Raw genomic sequence first — 20,834 nt, 5'->3', positions numbered from 1 at the left:
TCTACACGACGACATTTGTCGCACTAATGTCGCGCGACAATTTTTTTAATGGCAATCTATGGTGTCGCACTGCAACATGCAACATACTGTGACGCAACAGTCGCAGAAAATCCAGTGCGACACCATAGACTGCCATTTTAAATATTGCCGCGTGACATTAGTGCAACAAAATGTTGCGCTACAAATGTTGCAGTGTAGTTGTGCCCTATCTGTCGCGTGACAAATGTCGTCGTGTAGACGTATACCACAAGTGTACCTCATAAAAATAAAACACACTGACAGAGTTCCTGTTTTTGCCACCTCGCTTTCCAAAAATAAAACTGAATCAAAAGGCCATGTGTACCCCAAAATGATACCAATGACAGCTTGTCCTGCAAAAAGGAAGTCACTCATTTCAGCCAGATCCATGCTCCAAATGGTGCTCCTTTCTTTCTGAGCCCTGTCGTTAGCCTAAACAGCTGTTTCTGACCACTTGTGGGCTAATGCCATAATGATTTTTCTCCTGTTAAGGCATATTGCACACGGACGTTTTTTTTTCCCGTTTACTGGACGTTTTTTGCGTTCCGTATACGGAACCATTCATTTCAATGGGTCCGCAAAAAAAACGGAATGTACTCCGTATGCATTCCGTTTCCGTATTTCCGTTTTTCCGTTCCGTTTTAACATAGAACATGTCCTATTATTGCCCGCAAATCACAGTCCGTGGCTCTATTCAAGTCAATGGGTCCGCAAAAAAACGGAACACATACGGAAATGCATCCGTATGTCTTCCGTTTCCGTTGCGTTTTTTGCTGAACCATCTATTGAAAATGTTATGCCCAGCCCAATTTTATCTATGTAATTACTGTATACTGTATATGCCATACGGAAAAACGGAACGGAAAAACGGAACAGAAACGGAAACACAACGGAAACAAAAAACGGAACAACGGATCCGTGAAAAACGGATCGCAAAACACTGAAAAAGCCATACGGTCGTGTGCAATAGGCCTAAGGCCGAATGCACACGGCTGTGTTCCGCGGCCGAGAGCGGTCCGTGCTATGCCGGGCTGGATTCCTTTTCAGAGCAGGAGCGCACGGCGTCATTGGTTGCTATGACACCGTGCACTTCATGCCGCCGCTGCACTACAGTAATACACACGGCCGTGTGCATTCGGCCTAACCCTAATAAAAAATAAATAAATTTGCTGCATATTATTGTAAAAATGTATTTTTTATTTGCACGGGCCAATTCTAACAAATTCTATGAAACACTTCTGGGGTCAAAATACTCACTGAACCCTAGATGAATTCCTTTAGGGGTGTAGATTACAAAATTGGGTCTTTTGGGATGTTTCTTATGTTTTGGCCTCTGCAAAACTAAAACGTGTAAGATAAACATCCTTAAAAAAAAGAGGCCCCAAAAGCCTCAAAGGTGCCTTCATTTCTAAGGGCTCATGCACACGAACGTATTTTCTTTCCGTGTCCGATCCGGGTTTTTTTACGGACCGTATGCAGAACCATTCATTTCAATGGGTCTGCAAAAAAAACTGAAGTTACTCCGTGTGCATTCAGTTATCATATTTCCGTTCCGCAAAAAAATAGAACATGTGCTTTTATTGTCCGCATTACGGACAACGATAGGACTGTTCTATTAGTGGGCCGCTTTTCTGTTCCGCAAAATAAGGAATGCAGATGGATGTCATCCGTATATTTTGTGGATCCGTTTTTTTGCGGACTGCAAAATACATACGGTCGTGTGCATGAGCCCTAATGCTGGCACTTGAGTCAAGTAGTATACTAGGGACATTTATATATATATAAAAAAATAAAAAAACACTTCAGAACCAGAGTAATAAATATTGAGTTTTATGCCTCGTTTAAACATCTGTTGTATAAGACACTTAATAAATCTCAAATTTAAGTAATCTTCTATTACTCTGTGTTGCTCACCTGCTTCTGTGTTCTGGGTCCTGGTGACGTAGACCAGCCTCCCGATCTCCACATGTAGGCTGTTGCAGGAGGTAGCAGCCTGGTGGTTCCACTGCAGCTAAGTCTAGATCCCTGTATAGGGGTTAAAGGGTGAAAACCAGGGGCCTGCCAGGATGACATCCATAGGATAAGCCTCAAGTCAAATCTGTTCAGTTGACACGTTGCACACACACTGAATAACCATCTGCTGTAGTAATGATGTGGATGAAATGTAATGTATTATTATGGTTTCTCTGATTGGATTTCATAATTTAATGTCACACCATATTTATTGTGGGGTTTCGATCTGGTAGACAGGGTGTACGGACGCAGTACAGAGGGAAATTACCAGTTCTTAAATCAAACTTCCGTGTTTATTCACACATAAAGCAAAAACAAAACATCACTTTGCAGTCTTGGTGTTAGTTCACACACAATGGAAAGTCCACATAGCAAAAAGTCACCTTGTTGGCAGTTCTGCCTCCAGCAGTCCATAGCAGGCTTTTAGGGGGCCCGTTTCCCTTACAGAGGTGTCTCAGCCCTCCAGCACGGCACAAGCCTCAGATCCTAGCACACGCACCTGCGCGGAAAACTTGCTCGTGTGAAAGGGGCCTTCATGTATGTTAGGGGTCGTTGTCCTGCTGTAGAATAAACTTAGAGCCAATCAGACGACTCCCTGAAGGTATTGCATGATGGATAAATATCTGCCTATATTTCTCAGCATCGAGGATACCATTAAGGCCTCCTGCACACGAACGTATTTTTGAACGTCCCGCAAAACGTGGTTCCGTTGTTCCGTGATCCGTGACCGTTTTTGCTTCCGTTGTGCTTCCGTGTGTCCGTGTTCCCGTTTTTTTTGCGGCCCGCCTGAATTCATTTTCATGGTGAAAAAAATTAAATTTTAAGAACTCCACCCAGGATACTGGTATAAATGAGGGTCACCTGAGTATGCATTTGTGGCCATTTTCTGTAGTCTTCACAGAGTACAGAGATTCATTTGGCTGCTTCTCTTTGCTGTTTCACCATGTCTGATTCAGAGGAAGAGTTCTTACTGCATTGGCTTGTTTCCGGGCAATGTGGTCCGCGCAGTCCTTTGTTGCCTGAGGAACCGAGTAGAAGGCGACGATTTTGGGTCCATCCGTTAGTTTCCCAACGTTACCGGAAAGGACATTTTCATTCCCTCTACCAAGATCTGCGCCTGCATCCTGCGAAGTTCTATTCCTTCTGTCGGATGACAGTGCCTACATTTGATCGCTTGCTGTCGTCTCTACGTACTGTCCTTACCTTCATGGACACCAATATGAGGCGCAGCATTTCTCCTGAGGAAAGGCTCATCGTCACGTTGAGGTAAGCAGAATAGTACTTTTATAGTTAAACCAGTAATGTGCAGTGCTTCTGTCAGGAGGAACATGTGCTCGAAAATGGCTGCTGTTAGACATGTGCTAATGTTTCCCGAAGTAACGTTTGTTTACCCTTTTTGGTTTTTTAATTCATTCGGTTGGTGTTGTTTTTTTATCCCCTTAATCCCTGGCACCTAACATCCCGTTATTGTTTATTTGTAACTTGCTTTTGTGCAAGTTTTAAACTTTAGTTCAGTTCCCGGCCTCCAGACAATCCATGAATCCCCTGCACTCGCCAGTAGTTTGTTTTTAAAGTTGCTGGATTTAGTCAGTCAGCCATGTTACTGCAGTCTGTAACCTGCCTGTCTGGGTTTTTTTGAAATATTTTTCAGGGATTACTGGCGAGTGCAGGGGATTATTGTTGGTTTGTAAAAAAGTTGGGCCCTCTGTCAGGATGTCTATCTGCGTGCACCACCCTGTTAGAAGGCTGTATACCGGTCTGTACCCTATTTCGTAGCATTCTTCTGGTCCCAACCCCTGCGATTTCCAACAAACGTCATCATCATGGCTAATGTTGTCAATATTTCCAACGTGCACAACACTCTCAGCATTTTAAAGGGGCTAACCTCAGATGATGTAACTTAGTTGTGTTAGTACTGCCCACACCCCAATAGCTGGTAGTGTCTCGGGCATATACACCTTTATTTTTCGGACAGTTTAATCAACCGAGGACATAGGGCAGTGTTGTGGAGACGTTATCAGACAGAGTTGGCAATGTTGTATCCAGTTCCGTAGCTTTACTTTCCAAATGTCAACCCAGCAATTTGGCAAGAATACGGTACGTTAAAAATGTTGGAATTGCATTTTAGCATTTTGCACAAATTTGTGCCTTCAATCCAGTGCTGCCAGTAGATTTCATAGTGTGCCCTGTGCTGATGAATGCTTGGCAAACTCATGGGTGTATATTTATAAACCATAGTCGCTTCAATGGCTGTGGGTGCCCACAGAGTGGACATTGAATGCCGCCACAGGCACCCGTCCCATAGGTGCCACACCCTTAGACATAGGGTGCTTTCAAGCATGGAGTGTATACCACATTATACTTGAATGTTGAATCTGTTCTTCCCTTCGTTTTTTTGGTGACTGTTTGTCTTTTTTTTTTACTCTTCAGATTCCTTGCAAGTGGGAACTCTTTTGCATCCCTGCATTTTGAGTTTCTTTTAGGAACCTCGACGATCTCGAGTATTGTACGACACACTTGCCATGTAATCTGGCAGCAACTCCGAGAGACGGTGATGCCGCAGCCCAAGGTGGACGATTGGGTACGGATCGCTGAGGGCTTCCAAAATTCTGCGCAGTTTCCAAACTGCATCGGGGCAATGGATGGCAAGCACATCCGTGTAAAGAAACCGCCACACTCAGGGAGCCGTTTCTTCAATTATAAACAGTATTTTTCGGTAGTGCTGATGGCAGTTTCTGACAGTAACTACCGGTTTATAATGGTTGATATCGGGGCCTACGGAAGCACTGCGGATGCTCGCATCTTTATTTAGTGCTTCTAGAATGGGTGAGCGGCTTCGTGCCAACCAGCTTGCCCTGCCGGAGTCCAGAAGACTGCCCGGATATGCAGGTCCGCCGGCTCCATTTCTCATCGTGGCGGATGAAGGGTTTGCATTGACTCCACATGTTATGCGGCCCTTTCCAAAGTGTGGTTTGGATGTCAGGAGGCGTATTTACAACTACCGGTTGACTCGTGCCCGTCGGTATGTTGAGTGCGCTTTCGGGATACTCTCTAGCAAGTGGAGGGTGTTTTTGTCATCCATACAGATGGCTCCGGAAAATGCTACCCTGGTGATTAAAGCATGTGTTGTTCTACACAACTTCACCAGGATTCACGAGGCTTCCTCTTCTGTTGACATGGAAGAGCTTCCTACGTCTTCAGATTTGGGTTTGGAAAGGACCCTGCATAGACGACCTGGGACTGCAGGCATTGCAGTTCGGGAACTCTATGCAGACTACTTTTCAAGCTCCGAGGGGTCCGTGCCATGGCAGAGGGACGCTATTCGTGGCAGTTTTTGAATTCTTCTGGGCTCTTTAGTTTTTTTATTATTTTCTAGATAGAATACTATAAATTTATTGTGGTAGTTGAGTGTAGGGACTCGCAAGATAATGAGGACCCTTGACGTGGGCTTGCGGGCTGAGATTTTTTGGACAACCCAAAATTTTATTGGCAGATAAAGTAATATAAAAGATGATTCTGCCAAAATGTAATTTGACTTAATCATCTTGTTTTTGTTTGGAACGTTCCAAAAATTTTTCTAATACCTCATCATGACAGTATGCAAAAATAAACATGTTGATCATCTAAATAAAGTGTGGCTTTGTCTTTGTGTTTCAGTGTGTGTGGTTTTTGATACAATTCGAATTTTGACATGGAAATGTTCGGTGGAGTGTGCGAAATAAAAACCAGTCGCCTTCTTTTTAGCAAAAACAACATTTATGAGGAATATTCTTAGTACCGTAACCCAAAGGTAAACAATGGGACAAACATTAAGGTAAAAACATATAAAGAGCAAAAAAGACAAAAAAGATTACAAATTAAGAAGGTCCTGGGTGAAGGAACCCGGTGTAAAGGAGGACCGTGGCCTTACATGGGCCTGTGGAGGTGCCATAGAAGATAAACTGCCCGGGTAAAGGGGCTGACCCACTTGTTGCAATGGGCCGTGGTGTGGTCCATACTGGGGTGGAGGGTGATATGAAGGCCCTTGAAAGGTTTGGGGCGCTCCCTCAAAGGCTCCTGCCCTTTGCTGCTGGCCAGCATTTTCTATTTCAACCTTCATGGCATTAATCTTTGCCAGAATGTCCCCATGGTTGGGTAGTGCAAACATCTTGATTACGACCGCTAATGAAGCAAGGCACTCATGATGCTCCAAAGGAGTGACGTGCTTCATTAGCGGCCCTAATCCCCGGATTATTTTTTCCTCAACACCATCACTCCTCCTCTGGGCAAGAAACTCGATGAGCCGGGCGTTAATCAGTTCCCGACTCTCTTGCCCAGAGGTAGAGGGAGGGACTTGTCGCCGACGTCTTGGCTGTGGCTGTCCAATCCGGGGTGGACTGGCCAGTGGTAGGGGGGCCTCGGCCAGTGTGGAGTCCTCTGGGTCCTCAGCCGGCGTTGGAGCAGGACTTCTTTGGGGGGAGAAAACCGCAGGGGTTTCACTCCCCGACGTGTCCGAATCTGGGGACGGATCCAGACTGTCCACAGTACTGTATTTGAAAGAAATAAAAATTAACCATTATCTAATTTGATTGTAACATTTTTAAAAATACATAAAGTATATTATTGTAATAAAACCGCTGTGTGAATTAAATATATATACGGAGTGGCAGCATACATCATAGATTTGCTTTTACACAAAGAATACCAGCTTCTATGTGAAAATGGGAAATCACATTTGGAGTGCCTTAAAAAACTATTGATGGGATAAGTCTTGGAAAGGCAGAATGTTACTGTAATGGCAAAACAGTGTTTGCTGTTTGGAGCTGTCCAGCCCCAGAAGAGGATTCCTCATTCAAGGACCAAACCCAGTGCTGAAATTCAGTCCTGGTCGTCTGGATGTGGCCCGCTACCACCATCCAAAGTTACACGTTGTAATTTGTACGTAGTATAACAACATCCAATGAGAAACAACATGTACCAGGACACACTTGACCAGGGTGAGAGTAGTAGTTTGATTCCTGCTGGTCAAGCGTCGTTTGAACTACATTATTAACCTTTTTCATAGGAGCTGGTTTGGGACATTTTATATGACCAATGTAAGTAATCCATGAAGGGGTTTGGTGCACTAACATTTAAGGTATATAACTAACATTGGAAATCCCTATAGGGAAACCATTTCTTAAACATGCCCAAGTTAGATAATAGGTCTCAATGGTCCAAATCTCACGTTGCCCCAAGAATTACATTCAAAAAACACTAGTCATGGCTCCCATTAAAACGTGTGGGTTTCGGAAAGCTTTACAAACTATTGCTGTGTGACAGGGAGCCGCAAAACCCAATGATCTACAGTATGAGGAAAAAATGCGTGCAGTGCGCAAGTGTCATCTCCATTCTCTTTTCTGGTTTGAATTGCAAACATCTATGTTCCACGAGGGCCAATAAATTGCTTCGACACGTCCACAAACAGAGAGGGGAGGCGACATCTGCACACTACACGTGTCGTCTCATCATACACAGCTCAAAAGCGGTCGCCCCTGGTTTGACTCCACCACAAAGATGAGGTTGCCATCCAACACCAGGCATGTCCAAACTGTTGCCCACCAGCTGATGGCCAACTCCAACTCCATGCAGGACTGGGTAGCTTCTAGCTATTCGGCCATGCTGGGAGTTTCAGTTGGAAAAGAGCTGAATGTAGTCAGTTAGGACATGGCTGCCCTACCTAAAGAAAAGGTCTTCTATACAAGAACACCACTGTATCCATTAGTTTATTGGCCACTTTTGCTAGTCTAAATTGAAAGTAAAGTGAGAAAATTGAAAACATTTTAAAGAATACATTAATAATACTTACGTCCTCAATTCCATTACTGGCCGCAGAAACTGCAACTGGGCAGTATAAATGTAGGGCCGTTTCCGGGAGTTTCCCTCACCACTCCGGCCTTTGTTGGCAATCTCCCTCCGGAATTGGTCCCGGCAACTCGCCCAGCGTGTTTTGGTTTGTTTGACTGTTTGGAAATGACATAATACACATTTGTGAGCTCCAAAAAGTAGAAAGGGGAAAAAAAGATGTCGGGTTGAAAAGCCATGTACAGGCCATTATGCCCAACGAGTCTGGACCACCAAATAAATACTATTGTCACCTCAGGGAAATCAAAACTACATCTTTTGGCCACACAGGGGGCAAGGACAGGCCAACTACATTACTATCACTTACCTAATTGGGCCCGCTCTCGACTATTCGCTTTGGACCATTCGCTTCGGCGCATGGTCCGTGCCACTTGCTCCCACGAAGCATCCTTTTTTAGGCGGTCACTGTATGCTTCTTGCCTGCTGTCCCATAGCTCGGGCCTCTCCTGTACCAGGGTTATTAGTTTATCCACATCCCAGCGTGGCACGGTGGATGAAATTTGGAGCAGATGAAATGACACCCTCACCACACACAACCTGTTTACCACAGATTGCTCGAAATTAGCATATCCTGTGACCTTCACTTCCTGATTTTTTATTTTTTTTCAATTTATTGCCACAAGTTTTGCCAGACAATTTGGCCATGCCAGAAGATGAAATAAAACGGGCGCGGACGCGGCCGCGGATGTCAAACGGGTGTGCAACCGCGTTTTTCACGGCCCCATTGACATGAATGGGGCCGCAAACCGTTAGCCGTGAAAAAAATAGGACAGGTTATATTTTTTCACGGCCTGGAAAGACGGGTCACGGGCGCGGGGGACAAAACGGTGCAGTAGCCGAGTTTTCGACAGACCCATTGAAAGTCAATGGGACCGCAGAAAAACACGTTCAACGGGCCAACGGCCACGGGTGCACACAACGTTCGTGTGCAGGAGGCCTAATCCTGACCAAGTCCAAGATGTTTGAAACAACCTTCTTGCCAACATCCTTCAAAAACTGTGTGCAAGTGTATGTAAGTAAATATATATATATATGTTAATCAAATCTCTTTTTATTAAGATTTTCTGCTTTGACAAACAAAGTGATACAAAGATGTCAAATTCACCCCGGCTTGTATTAAGAAATGGGAGCGAGACCTAGGGGAATCTTTCTCCTTGAGTGACATAAGACAAATCCGCCAAAAGTCCCATGGGTTTTCGAGGTGTATAAGATCCAAGAGCATTCTTATAAAACCATGACGAGGTGGTACAATGATCCTAGGAGACATTTCAAAAAAGGGTTACTTGAATCTGACACACGTTGGAGATGCAAACAACATAGCGGTACGCTAATCCATATTTTGTGGCCGTGCCTCGGGCTTCACACATTTTGGAATCAAGTGTATGTAAACATTGATTTGATTTAGATTTCTTTTCTGTGCATTCACTTTGCATTTTGATAAAAATAAACTATTTCTCTGCAGCATTTTTTTCCACACCTGCTTAAAAGTTTTGCACATTACTATATATAAAAATTTGTGTTTAGCGAATAAAGCTTGGGATCCAAGATCCGAAGTCGATTCGTTCAAAATTTTGTTTGAATGCTGTACGGACATCTGTTTCTGTACAGCATTTAAATGTATGGACTCCGGCGAGGTGAAATTCGTTATCAATGAAGTCCCGCGGGACCTTGGTGAATAACTTCGGACTTTGATTTTTAAACTTGAAAAAACTATTTAAAACTTGGATCTGAAGTCAGCTTCGGTACCGAGGTACCAGACAGTACTAAATCCCACTTTGGATTCAAGTTTTAAAATATCGAAGTCCGAAGTTATTGACCAAAGTCCCACGGGACTTCAGTGATAACGAATTTCACATTTTATTGCTGTATGGAGACGGATCTCCGTACAGTATTCAAACTGAGTTTTTAAGGAATTGACTTCGGATCTTTGGATCCAAAGCTTGATGCGCTCAACACTAATGAAAATGTCTACATGTAAGACAGCTTCCTTGCTGGCTTAAATTAGGCCATATTCTAAGCCTAAAACAGGCGTACAAAATGATAAATGAGAAGGGCCTACCAGCCTGTCCCCTTCCCTGCCAACGCTGCACCCCCTTTTTTAGACCTGGCGTGAGCAGGGAAAAGTCGAGCTGCAATCTGTGACAATTATATGCCAGAAAACTGGCCTATATCACTTAGTAAATGACCCCCCATGTCTCCATATCAGAATGTTGTTAAAACTGACATGCTACTTAGCAATTTTCTATTCTCAAACAAACTTTGCAATAAGACAGTATTGGCTAGATGGGAGCATGAAACAGACACCCAAGTTACTGTAAATTTAAGAAATTGTTCTGCGGCTAAAGCTGTTACCTCCAGCATTAACAAGGACCTCAAATGCCGCACGAGAACGAAGCGGTGGTGCGCAGTTATGACCACCGCTTTAGTCACTTCTATGGGACTTACAGACCCTGTTTAGTACTGACAGTAACATAGCACCCTTAGGCCTCACACACACGGCTGTTGTGCGGCCGTTACGTGCATTGGGGACCGCAATTTGCGGTCCCCAATGCACGGGCAGCATCCATGCGGCCGCTGGGACTGATGGAGACCCATTCAACTTGAATGGGTCCGTGATCCATCTGCACGGTAAAAAAATAGAACATGTGCGGAGGCACGGATAGACACACTACGGAAGCACTCTGCAGTGCTTCCGTGGGGTTCCGTGCCTCCATTCCACACCGCAGCTCCGGATTGCGGACACATTCAAGTGAATGGGTCTGAGTCAGTGATGCAGGGAGCACACGGCCGGTGCCCGCATATTGCGGACCAGCTGTTTGGAGGCCACAATACAGCCACGGCCGGGCAACGGCCATGTGCACGAGGCCTTACTATTAGCTCAGAATGCTGCAGCCCTGCTCCTCTCCCTATCTTCCCAGTATGTCTCTTAGCACTAGGAAGATATGGAGTGCGGTACAGTGTTCTGCGCCATGTTACTGTACAGTTACTGCTATTGCTAAGCAATGACAGTCCTGTTCTCCACTCTCTTCCTAAGAGGACAGATACAGAGCTTCCAGCAGACAAGAATAGGCATTTTCTATTATGGTTGCAGCCATCTGTGGTCTGTAAATTGCCGAACGCACACGGCCAGTATCCGTGTTTTGAGGATCCGCAAAGTACTATGGCCGTCTGAATGGGCCCTAATAAAGTATATTTCAAAATGTTTGACATACCTGCCCCAACACTACATTAAAAATAAACCGAAATGATAGCGACACTTTAAGAAATAGAAATATTCCAAAGATGACCGTGAAGAGGTGAGTAGTTATGCTTGGAGAAGCCTAGTTATTTTTGGAGAAGCCTAATTCTTACGGCTCATGCACACAACCGTGGCTTTGGTCGGCATCCCCCCCCAAAAATGTTTGCGGATCTATTCACTTCAGTGGGGCCGCAAAACAATGTGGATAGCACACCGTGTGCTGTCTGCATCCGTATGTCCATTCCGCGGCCACAAACCAAAAAATAGAACATGTCCTATTTTTGTCCATTTTGCAGACAAGGATGGGACAGTTCTACAGGGGGCAGGACATTTTCTTCCGCAAAATGGGTAACGCACGCGGCCGGCATCCATTTTTTTTGAGATCTGCAATTTGCGGACCGCAAAAATGTCTACGGCTGTGTGCATGAGGCGTTAGTCTGGAATTGTATGTGTTATGATGTGTATTTCAGAGGGTGATGTGCTCTAAACAGGTTGGGTGGACTAAGAATTGCACTGGGATTGGGAGTGCACAGCAGTTTGCCTGATTAGGAGGGGGATGGGAGGCAGATGTGAAACCACACACAAATCTTCGTATTTACTCCATAACAATTACAATTCTGACAGTGGTTCGCTAGGCACAGACAACAAGCTGTCACTTTCTCAGTCATGTTGTAACTAGAAGAGTAAGGCCGAGTTCACACGAACGTGTGTGACCCATGCCTGTGCTGCGGCCCGCAAATAGCGGGCCGCAATGCACGATCGCCGGCCGTAGGTCAGCCGCATCGGATCGCGGATCCATTCACTTTAATGGGTCCGCGATCCGGCCGTTCCGCTAAAAGATAGGACTTGTTCTATCTTTTAGAGGAACGGAAGTACGGGACGTAACCCCACGGAGGCACTCCGTAGTGCTTCCGAGGGGTCCTGTCCCGTGCGGCCGTTCCGCGATTCCGGATTTGCAGACCCATTGAAGTGAATGGGTCCGCATCCGTGATGCGGAATTCACACGGAACTGTGGCCGTGTATTGCGGCCAGCGATTTGCGGGCCGCAATACGGCCACAGATCACACACGTTTGTGTGAACTTAGCCTAAGGCTACATGCACACGGCCGTTGTTTTGGTCCGCATCTGAGCCGCAGTTTTGGCGGCTCGGATGCGGACCCATTCACTTCAATGGGGCTGCAAAAGATGCGAATCCGTTGCTCCGTTCCATAGCCCCGCAAAAAAAATAACCTGTCCTATTCTTGTCCGCGCTTTACGGACAAGAATAGGCAGTTATATTAAAAGCTGTCTGTGCCGTTCCGCAAATTGCGGAACGCACACGGTCTCCATCCGTGTTTTGCGGATCCGCGGTTTGCAGACTGCAAAACACACAATGGTCGTGTGCATGAGGCTATATACTGAGAAAGAAGTATTAGGCTGGGTTCACACGAGCGTGTCCAAATTAGTTCCGGATGCGTCCCGGTGTGTTGCGGCAAACCCGCGCGAGTAGGAATGCAATTGCAGTCAGTTTTGACTGCGATTGCGTTCCGATGTTCAGTTTTTATCGCGCGGGTGCAATGTGTTTTGCACACGCGTGATAAAAAACCGACTGTGGTACCCAGACCTGAACTTCTTCACAGAAGTTCAGGTTTGGGTTAGATGTTGTGTAGATATTATTATTTTCCCTTATAACATGGTTATAAGGGAAAATAATAGCATTCTGAATACAGAATGCTTAGTAGGTGATCAATTGAGGGTTAAAAAAAAATAAAAAAATTAACTCACCTTCTCCTCTTGTTCGCGTAGTTCTCCCGGTCTTTAGTTCTTTTTAAAAGATGAACTATGGGCTAAAGGACCTTTGGTGACGTCAGATCACATGCTCCAATCACATGGTCCATCACCGCGGTGATGTACCATGTGATTGGAGCATGTGATCTGACGTCACCAAAGGTCCTTTAGCCCATAGTTCATCTTTTAAAGAACTAAAGACCGGGAGAACTACGCGAACAAGAGGAGAAGGTGAGTTAATTTTTTTATTTTTTTTTAACCCTCAATTGATCACCTACTAAGCATTCTGTATTCAGAATGCTATTATTTTCCCTTATAACCATGTTATAAGGGAAAATAATACAGTTTATAGACTGTCACCTAGCAACCATGCGTGAAAATCGCACCGCATCCGCACTTGCTTGCGAATGCTTGCGATTTTCACGCAACCCTATTCACTTCTATGGGGCCTGCGTTGCGTGAAAAACGCAGAATATAGAGCATGCTGCGATTTTCACGCAACGCATAAGTGATGCGTGAAAATTATCGCTCATCTGAACAGCCCCATTGAAATGAATGGGTCCAGATTCAGTGTGGGTGCAATGCGTTCACCTACCGCATTGCACCCGCGCGGAAATCTCGCCCGTGTGAACGCAGCCTTAGACTCTGTTCACACCTGCGTTTGACCACAAGAATTGCACAGCATGCAGCATTCTTGACATTAAAGCAGGCATCCTCAAACTGCGTCCCTTCAGCTGTTGCAAAACTACAACTCCCAGCATGCCCGAACAGCCTACAGGTATCAGCCTACAGCAGGGCATTGTGGGAGTTGTAGTTTTACAACAGTTGGAGGGCCGCAGTTTGAGGATGCCCCATGATATGTAAGTCTGTTCGGTGCCGTTTGGATCTGCTGCACGACGTATCCATCACAGCTCTGTGCTGTTCTGAATAGACGTTGTATCTCAGATGTGAACAGAGCCTTACAAATGTGAATGTCATCCAACGTAAAGTAGGTGCCCTTTAAAGGCATTTTCTGGCTCTGGAGCCGACCAACTCAATCCACGGAAGCTTGTACCGGATTTACAAAAAAAAACACTCACCTGTCCACAGTTCCGAGCCGTGGTCCCGTTCCTGGCAGCTTCAGAAGTGGCTTGGCACTATAACCTCTGCTGCCAATCACTGTTCTAGAATGGCACATAAAAGCTAGTGACGTGCTGTCCTGGCACATGTGACTGCCAAGGCCGTTGATTGGCTGCACTGGAGACGGGACCACTCCACTTCAGGTCAGCTCCTAGGCATTTCCTAAGGACTCATTCACACGAGTGTGTTTTGCGGCCCAGAAATCGCAGATCCGCAAAACACGTATTCCAGCCAAGTGCATGCCACCATTTATTTTTGCTACTTCTGTAGAAATGTGCTATCCTTGTCCGCAAAATGCACGAGATTAGGACATGTTCTATCTTTTTTGCGGGGCCGCGGAACGGACTTACGGAGACGGACAGCACACAGTTGTGATACTAATCTTCCCTATAACTACACAAGGCAAGCAGAAGCAATTATTGTTTTAGCCTCAGTGAATGAGGGAAAAATGTCACTAATATGTGACCGAAAGACATGATGTGATGTTTTCTTTTTGTTTAGTTTTTTTAAATGCAGCAAAGTTCTTAAAACTGGATGGGGGTCATTTATCAAAAGTGGTGCAGTTGAAAACTGGCTTAGTTGCCACTAGAAACCAATCAGCTTGATCCTTTCATTTTCCAAACGAGCTCTGAAAAATTAAAGGTGGAATCTGATTGGTTGCTAGGGGCAACCAAGCCAGTTTTCAACTGCACCACTTTGATAAATCTCCCCCAATGTTTTAAAAAGGCAAAATGTGAAGGAGATGTTTACAGACGTGTTATTTCAGCTGGACTGACTCGGGGAACTGGCCATACGAAACAGCATACATATGTGGGCAATGTGTGACTCCAGGTAAACTGCAAAGCCAATTAGCGTGGGTCTGGAAACTGCAGGAGGCCTGAGCCTCCTCATAGATTGGGTGCCTCCTCCGGCAGTCTGTGTACCTAGATTGAAAATAGCTGGAGTACACATCAGTCCTCATTTCGGCAGAAAGTTGTAAGGGCGGTATAGAAGTGCCACTCAAACCAAAATTTAGGTGCAGAGGCATTTAAAAACTGTGGGTTTACAACTTTTTTGCACCATTTTCTGGCATAGGGGGTCATAGTAAATGACCCCTAGCGTCAGTGGCGTAGGGATCGCCGTAGCAGTGGCCGCCTTCTGTTGATTTTTTTTATTTATTTCTTATTTACACACACACAGGCAGCCAGGCCCGAGCCGCGGGGCGCGGGCGGTCTGCGGGTCGGGCCTGGCTGGGGAGAAGGAGTCAGGACTGGAGCAGGGCGCACGCGCAGCAGATGAGGGGGCCGGGACGGCGGCGTACCTAAGGGACGGAGCCAGCCACCAGCACCGCAGGCCCGCAGCGCAGGAATCTTAAGTTCCGGATCTTCAGTTGAAGCCGGGGTGGGGCATGCTGCCGGCGACTTGCGGCGCCATTGTGAGCTGCAGGGCAGGCTAGGGGAGGGCCAAGGGCGGCCACAATTAGTGGGCGGTCCGTCCGTGGCCCAGGCTGGCTCGGGCCTAGCTGGGGAGGAGTCAGGAGCAGTCAGAGCAGCACAGATAGAGGTAGGCAGTGGAGGGGGCCGGACCGGGGGCGTACCTGAGTGGAGGGAGGAGGGACTGGAGCCAGCCAGCCACCCACCAGGTTGGAGAAGCAGCAGAGGGAGGTGGACTCAGGCGGTAGAGGGGGCCGGTCCTCTTCTCTCTGCTCGGTGCTCCTGCCTCCTCCTCAACTGGTCTCCACTCCTGCCAGTCTGTGCCTGCTGCCTGCTGTGACTAGTGTGCTCTAAATAAAAGTAAGTGAAAGAAAGTGAGAACTTATGATTTATGAGATACTTGATCTGAATTCTGAAGTTAAAAAGAGCTGCCTGCAGAGTGGGACCCCCAAGAGAAGCAAGGGGCGCCCTCCTTATCATTACAGGTCTGCAGGAAGCTCTTTTTAACTTCAGAATTCAGATCATCAGATTCTCACTAATTACAAATTTACAGCACACACACCCCTGTAGTGTCCACCATCAGACAGGGGGAGGGAAGAAACCCCAGAACTAGAGTGTGCCCCCCAAAAGAAGGAAGGGGCGCCCTCCTTATCACTGCTGGCATCTCTTTTTAACTTCAGATCATCAGACTCTCACTAATTACAAATTTACAGCACACACACCCCTGTAGTGTCCACCACTATGGGGCCCATGCATTTCTAGCTACGCCCTTGCCTAGCGTATAAGGGTCCTAACTGCTTAGGCTACTTTCACACTCTCGTTTGGTGCGGATCCATCATGGTTCTGCACAGACGAATCCGTTCAGATAATACAACCGTCTGCATCCGTTCAGAACGGATCCGTTTGTATTATCTTTAACATAGCCAAGACGGATCCGTCTTGAACACTATTGAAAGTCAATGGGGGCGGATCCATTTTGCACTGTATCAGTCAAAACGGATCCGTCCCCATTGACTTACATTGTGTGTCAGAACGGATCCGTTTGGCTCTGTTTCGTCAGACGGACAGCAGAACACTGCAAGCAGCGTTTTGGTGTCCGCCTCCAGAGCGGAATGGAGACGGAACGGAGACAAACTGATGCATTCTGAGCTGATCCTTATCCATTCAGAATGCATTAGGGCAGAACTGATCCGTTTTGGACCGCTTGTGAGAGCCCTGAACGGATCTCGCAAACGGAAACCAAAACGCCAGTGTGAAAGTAGCCTAACACATGAATTTGGCTCTGGCATTTTTTACCTGTAAAAAAAACACCAGAATAAAGCCCCATTCACACGTCCATGCTTAAATCCGTGAAAAGGTGGTCAGTGATGCCTACGTGAAGATATCAGTGTTGGGTCTGTGTGTCCGTTTTTTTCCTGTCCACGTGCAACGGTCCCCAGTGCACGGAATGGCCGTGTGCATGAGGCCTAAACAGTAGTCTCCCTCCCTACCAAGACCTGGGTCTACCACCTAGCTTCCCTGGAGCTCCCACAGGGCTCTTCACTGCCTGTCTTCCTCTCAGACTGGTGGCTCTATTGCCAAGAGCTCTAAACTGACCAATAATGAGCCTCATTAAAGAAGCAGTGCATTTTTTATTTTACATATATTACTAAATCAGTATTCTAGCAGTGTATTTTGTTACACATCCATACATTTTCAACCTTTTCATTCTAGGAACCTGGTCATGTGATCTCGCGTCTGACCACCAGCCCACAGCTTTTCTATGTGTAAACAGGAAATCCTCCCCTGTGGCTGACTTCCTGTGAACTACAGGATGACGTCATCACCAATCAAATCCCTCCTGGCAGCTCTCAGGCTCCTCCCCCTCCATGGTCCTTTGTATATCTCTGCGTTCTGTCGAAGATATAAAGTCTTCCCTATCTAAAGGACCAGGAGTGTAGATATGCAGTAGATAAGTGTATTCGGTGACTAGCTGCAGTGATATACTACTCCTGACTAACACTACCTGTCTGTAGTATCTGTGTGTGCCGGATTCTTTACCACTTATGCTGCGATCCCATACATTTCTATGGGATCACCACTTCTCTGCGATCCTGGCCAGGACCAGCATTGTCGTGTAGTCTTAGCCTTAATAGTGCCATTAGAAAGTGCAACTTGTCTCGCAAAAAAAAAAACAAGCGCTCATATGACTGTGTAAATGGAAAAATAAAAAAGTTATGGCTCTGGGAAGGCAGGGAATAAAAACCGGAAATGGAACTTAAAAGCACCACGCAACCTGTACTATTTGTCTCACCACAGACAACCAACACGTATCGGTGTTCTTCTGGCTTGTGGTGAACGTCCAGGATGTAGTGGCAAATCCTTCAGTAAGAGTACACCCCAGCAAGCGGCAGCACTCTTTCCTGGAAGCTAAGGCCTCATGCACACGGCCGAGTCCGTATTACGGCCCGAAAACAGCAGGTCCGCAATATATAGGCACCGCCCGTGTGCTCCCCGCATCACAGATGCGGACCCATTCACTTGAATGGGTCTGCAATCTGGAGCTGCGGTGAGGAACGGAGGCACGGAACTCCACGGAAGCACTACGGCCAAACTTCCAATGCGTTTTGAAAAGAACGCTTTCCTTCCTCAGGGACTTCGTTTGCCTGTTCTATGTATCTTTATATAGGCTTCTCCTTAGGCCTCATGCACACGACCGTTGTTTTATTCCGTGTCCGTTGTTCCGTTTTTCATGATTTTCTGTGACTCCATTGACTTTCAATGGGTCCGTTGAAAACTCGGCTAATGCACCGTTTGCCATTCGCGTCCGTGGTTCCAGTCCGTCAAAAAAATATAACCTGTCCTATTTTTTTTTCACGGAAAACGGTTCGCGGACCCATTCAAGTCAATGGGACCGTGAAAAAACGCGGAGACACACAAGATTGTCATCCGCGTCCGTTTTTTTCCTATCATTTGCATGGCAAACTTGACTTAGATTTTTTTTTACTTTCCTTCATGTCTGGTGATTCTCCAAAAATCAAGGAAGACACACAGAAACAAAAACTGAAACGGATCACGGAACAACGGAACCCCATTTTGCGGAACGGAACACAACAACGGTCGTGTGCATGAGGCCTTAGTAGGAGTAGATCGCAAGCCAGAAGAACGCTGCCGGTTGGAGACGGCGTTACGCTAGCTGGTTGTCTGTGGAGAGACAAATGCTACAGGTTGCGCAGTGCTTCTAAGTCGTGTTTGGTTACGGAATTTACTTCTTACAGCAGTGGCGGTACCGCAGCGTTTACTGAGAGGAGGTAGAATTGTGCAAGCACCCATGGTGATCTTTGGAAAAAATGGAACTGTCTTCAAAGGGTTAAATGCTGATAAGTATGCAAACATTTCTTAAAATCAGATCCATTCATCTAAATGGGGTTGTTTTGGTGGCAATCAACATGGATTTCGGCAAGCTCATTCGGGTGAATGGATTTTCAATCACTTTTTATATTTTTAGCATCTCCTGTGACACATTGCGGTGTATGACGCCACAGCACGTGCAGCAGGGCACTTCTTCCCATGAGAACGGTGGAATGGACTCTGGTACTTATCTATTATAATCATGGGGCACGTCACTTCACACGGAGGAGACAGGAAACGCCTCCTGGAGAGGTTTGTCCTAGTTGGCTTCCCTTAGCTCCAGTAGTAAGTCACGTGACGTGAAAACAAAACAGCCGAGTGTCAGGCCACAGCTGAGCTGATGCGATCTCCGAGCCTAAGTGACAGAGCTGCCTGTCTCCTCCTCCTGGAAGTGAGCGCCTCTCCTGTGCTGGACCGCTGCACTTCCCGTCCCAGATAGCAGACTCGTTACCTAGGACCTCACACCTACGGACAGGTAAATGGTGGACCCTCTGCTCTATACACGGCGGTGTAGACTGTGTGTGTATATATATATATATATATATATATATATATGAGGCTGTGTACTTGTGGAGTGTATACATATAGAAAGGGTGGTATACACATATATAGAGGCTGTGTACTTGTGGAGTGTATACATATAGAAAGGGTGGTATACACATATATAGAGGCTGTGTACTTGTGGAGTGTATACATATAGAAAGGGTGGTATACACATATATAGAGGCTGTGTACTTGTGGAGTGTATACATATAGAAAGGGGAGGTGTGGACTGTCTATACATAGAGGCTGTGTACTGGTATAGTACATACAGGTATATGAGGATATTGCTGTATAGTACATACAGATACCGGTATGTATGATGCTGTGTATATTGTGTATAACTGCATAGGGACATAGTACTGGTACACTAACTACAGTTTTATACAGCACATATGTAGTGTACATAGGGACATTGTACTTGTACAGTACAGGTATATGGAAGTGTATAAAGTAGATATACCAGCTCACTATGTCTGCGGTTGAGATGTATCCGCGTGCTCGGTGTCCTGGTTTTTCAACCTCCTTGGTTAGGCACAGAGAAATAATAGAAAGATTCAGACTCCAGCACTCACTTTTTTTGAAGTGTCAAGTTCTCCATCTTTATTGTAGCAATTGTGCACAGACAAAACAGGACTCAAATTCTCTCTGGTGTAGGCTGTTGACGCGTTTCGAAAAATTCTTATTCGTAACAGTCACTGTTCCGAATAAGAATTTTTCGAAACGCGTCAAAAAGTGAGTGCTGGAGTCTGAATCTTTCTATTATTTCTATATGGAAGTGTAGTATGTGTATATACTAGTAGGGTACATACAGTTACATAGGGACATTGTACTTGTACTGTACAGGCATATAGAGGTGTAGTATGTGTATATACTAGTAGGGTACATAGGGACATTGTACTTGTACAGTACAGGTATATGGAAGTGTAGTATGTGTATATACTAGTAGGGTTCCTCCAGTTACATAGGGACATTGTACTTGTACTGTACAGGCATATAGAGGGGCAGTTAGTGTATATACTAATAGGGTAAATAGAGTTACATAGAGACATTGTACTTGTACAGTACAGGTATATAGAGGTGTAGTATGTGTATATACTAGTAGGGTACATACAGTTACATAGAGACATTGTACTTGTACAGTACAGGTATATAGAGGTGTAGTATGTGTATATACTAGTAGGGTTCATCCAGTTACATAGGGACATTGTACTTGTACAGTACAGGTATATAGAGGTGTAGTATGTGTATATACTAGTAGGGTTCATCCAGTTACATAGGGACATTGTAGTTGTACACTACAGGTATATAGAGGTATAGTATGTGTATATACAAGTAGGGTACATACAGTTACATAGAGACATTGTACTTGTACAGTACAGGTATATAGAGGTGTAGTATGTGTATATACTAGTAGTGTACATAGGGACATTGTACTTGTACAGTACAGGTAT

General features: G+C 45.6%; 1 protein-coding gene across 1 annotated transcript in view; it reads left to right on the top strand.

Annotated features, from left to right (window-relative positions):
* Positions 1-19,146: 19,146 nt before the first annotated feature.
* Positions 19,147-20,834, top strand: part of PNPLA8 (patatin like phospholipase domain containing 8) — a 107,233-nt gene continuing 105,545 nt past the window's right edge. The window contains exon 1 of the mRNA XM_040410925.1: positions 19,147-19,315. The gene's annotated coding sequence lies outside the window, so the exon portion shown is untranslated. The remainder of the gene's footprint in view (positions 19,316-20,834) is intronic.

Source organism: Bufo bufo, chromosome 1 (assembly GCF_905171765.1).
Source record: "Bufo bufo chromosome 1, aBufBuf1.1, whole genome shotgun sequence".
NCBI lineage: Eukaryota > Metazoa > Chordata > Amphibia > Anura > Bufonidae > Bufo > Bufo bufo.
This window is presented reverse-complemented; position numbering and strand designations above follow the sequence as displayed.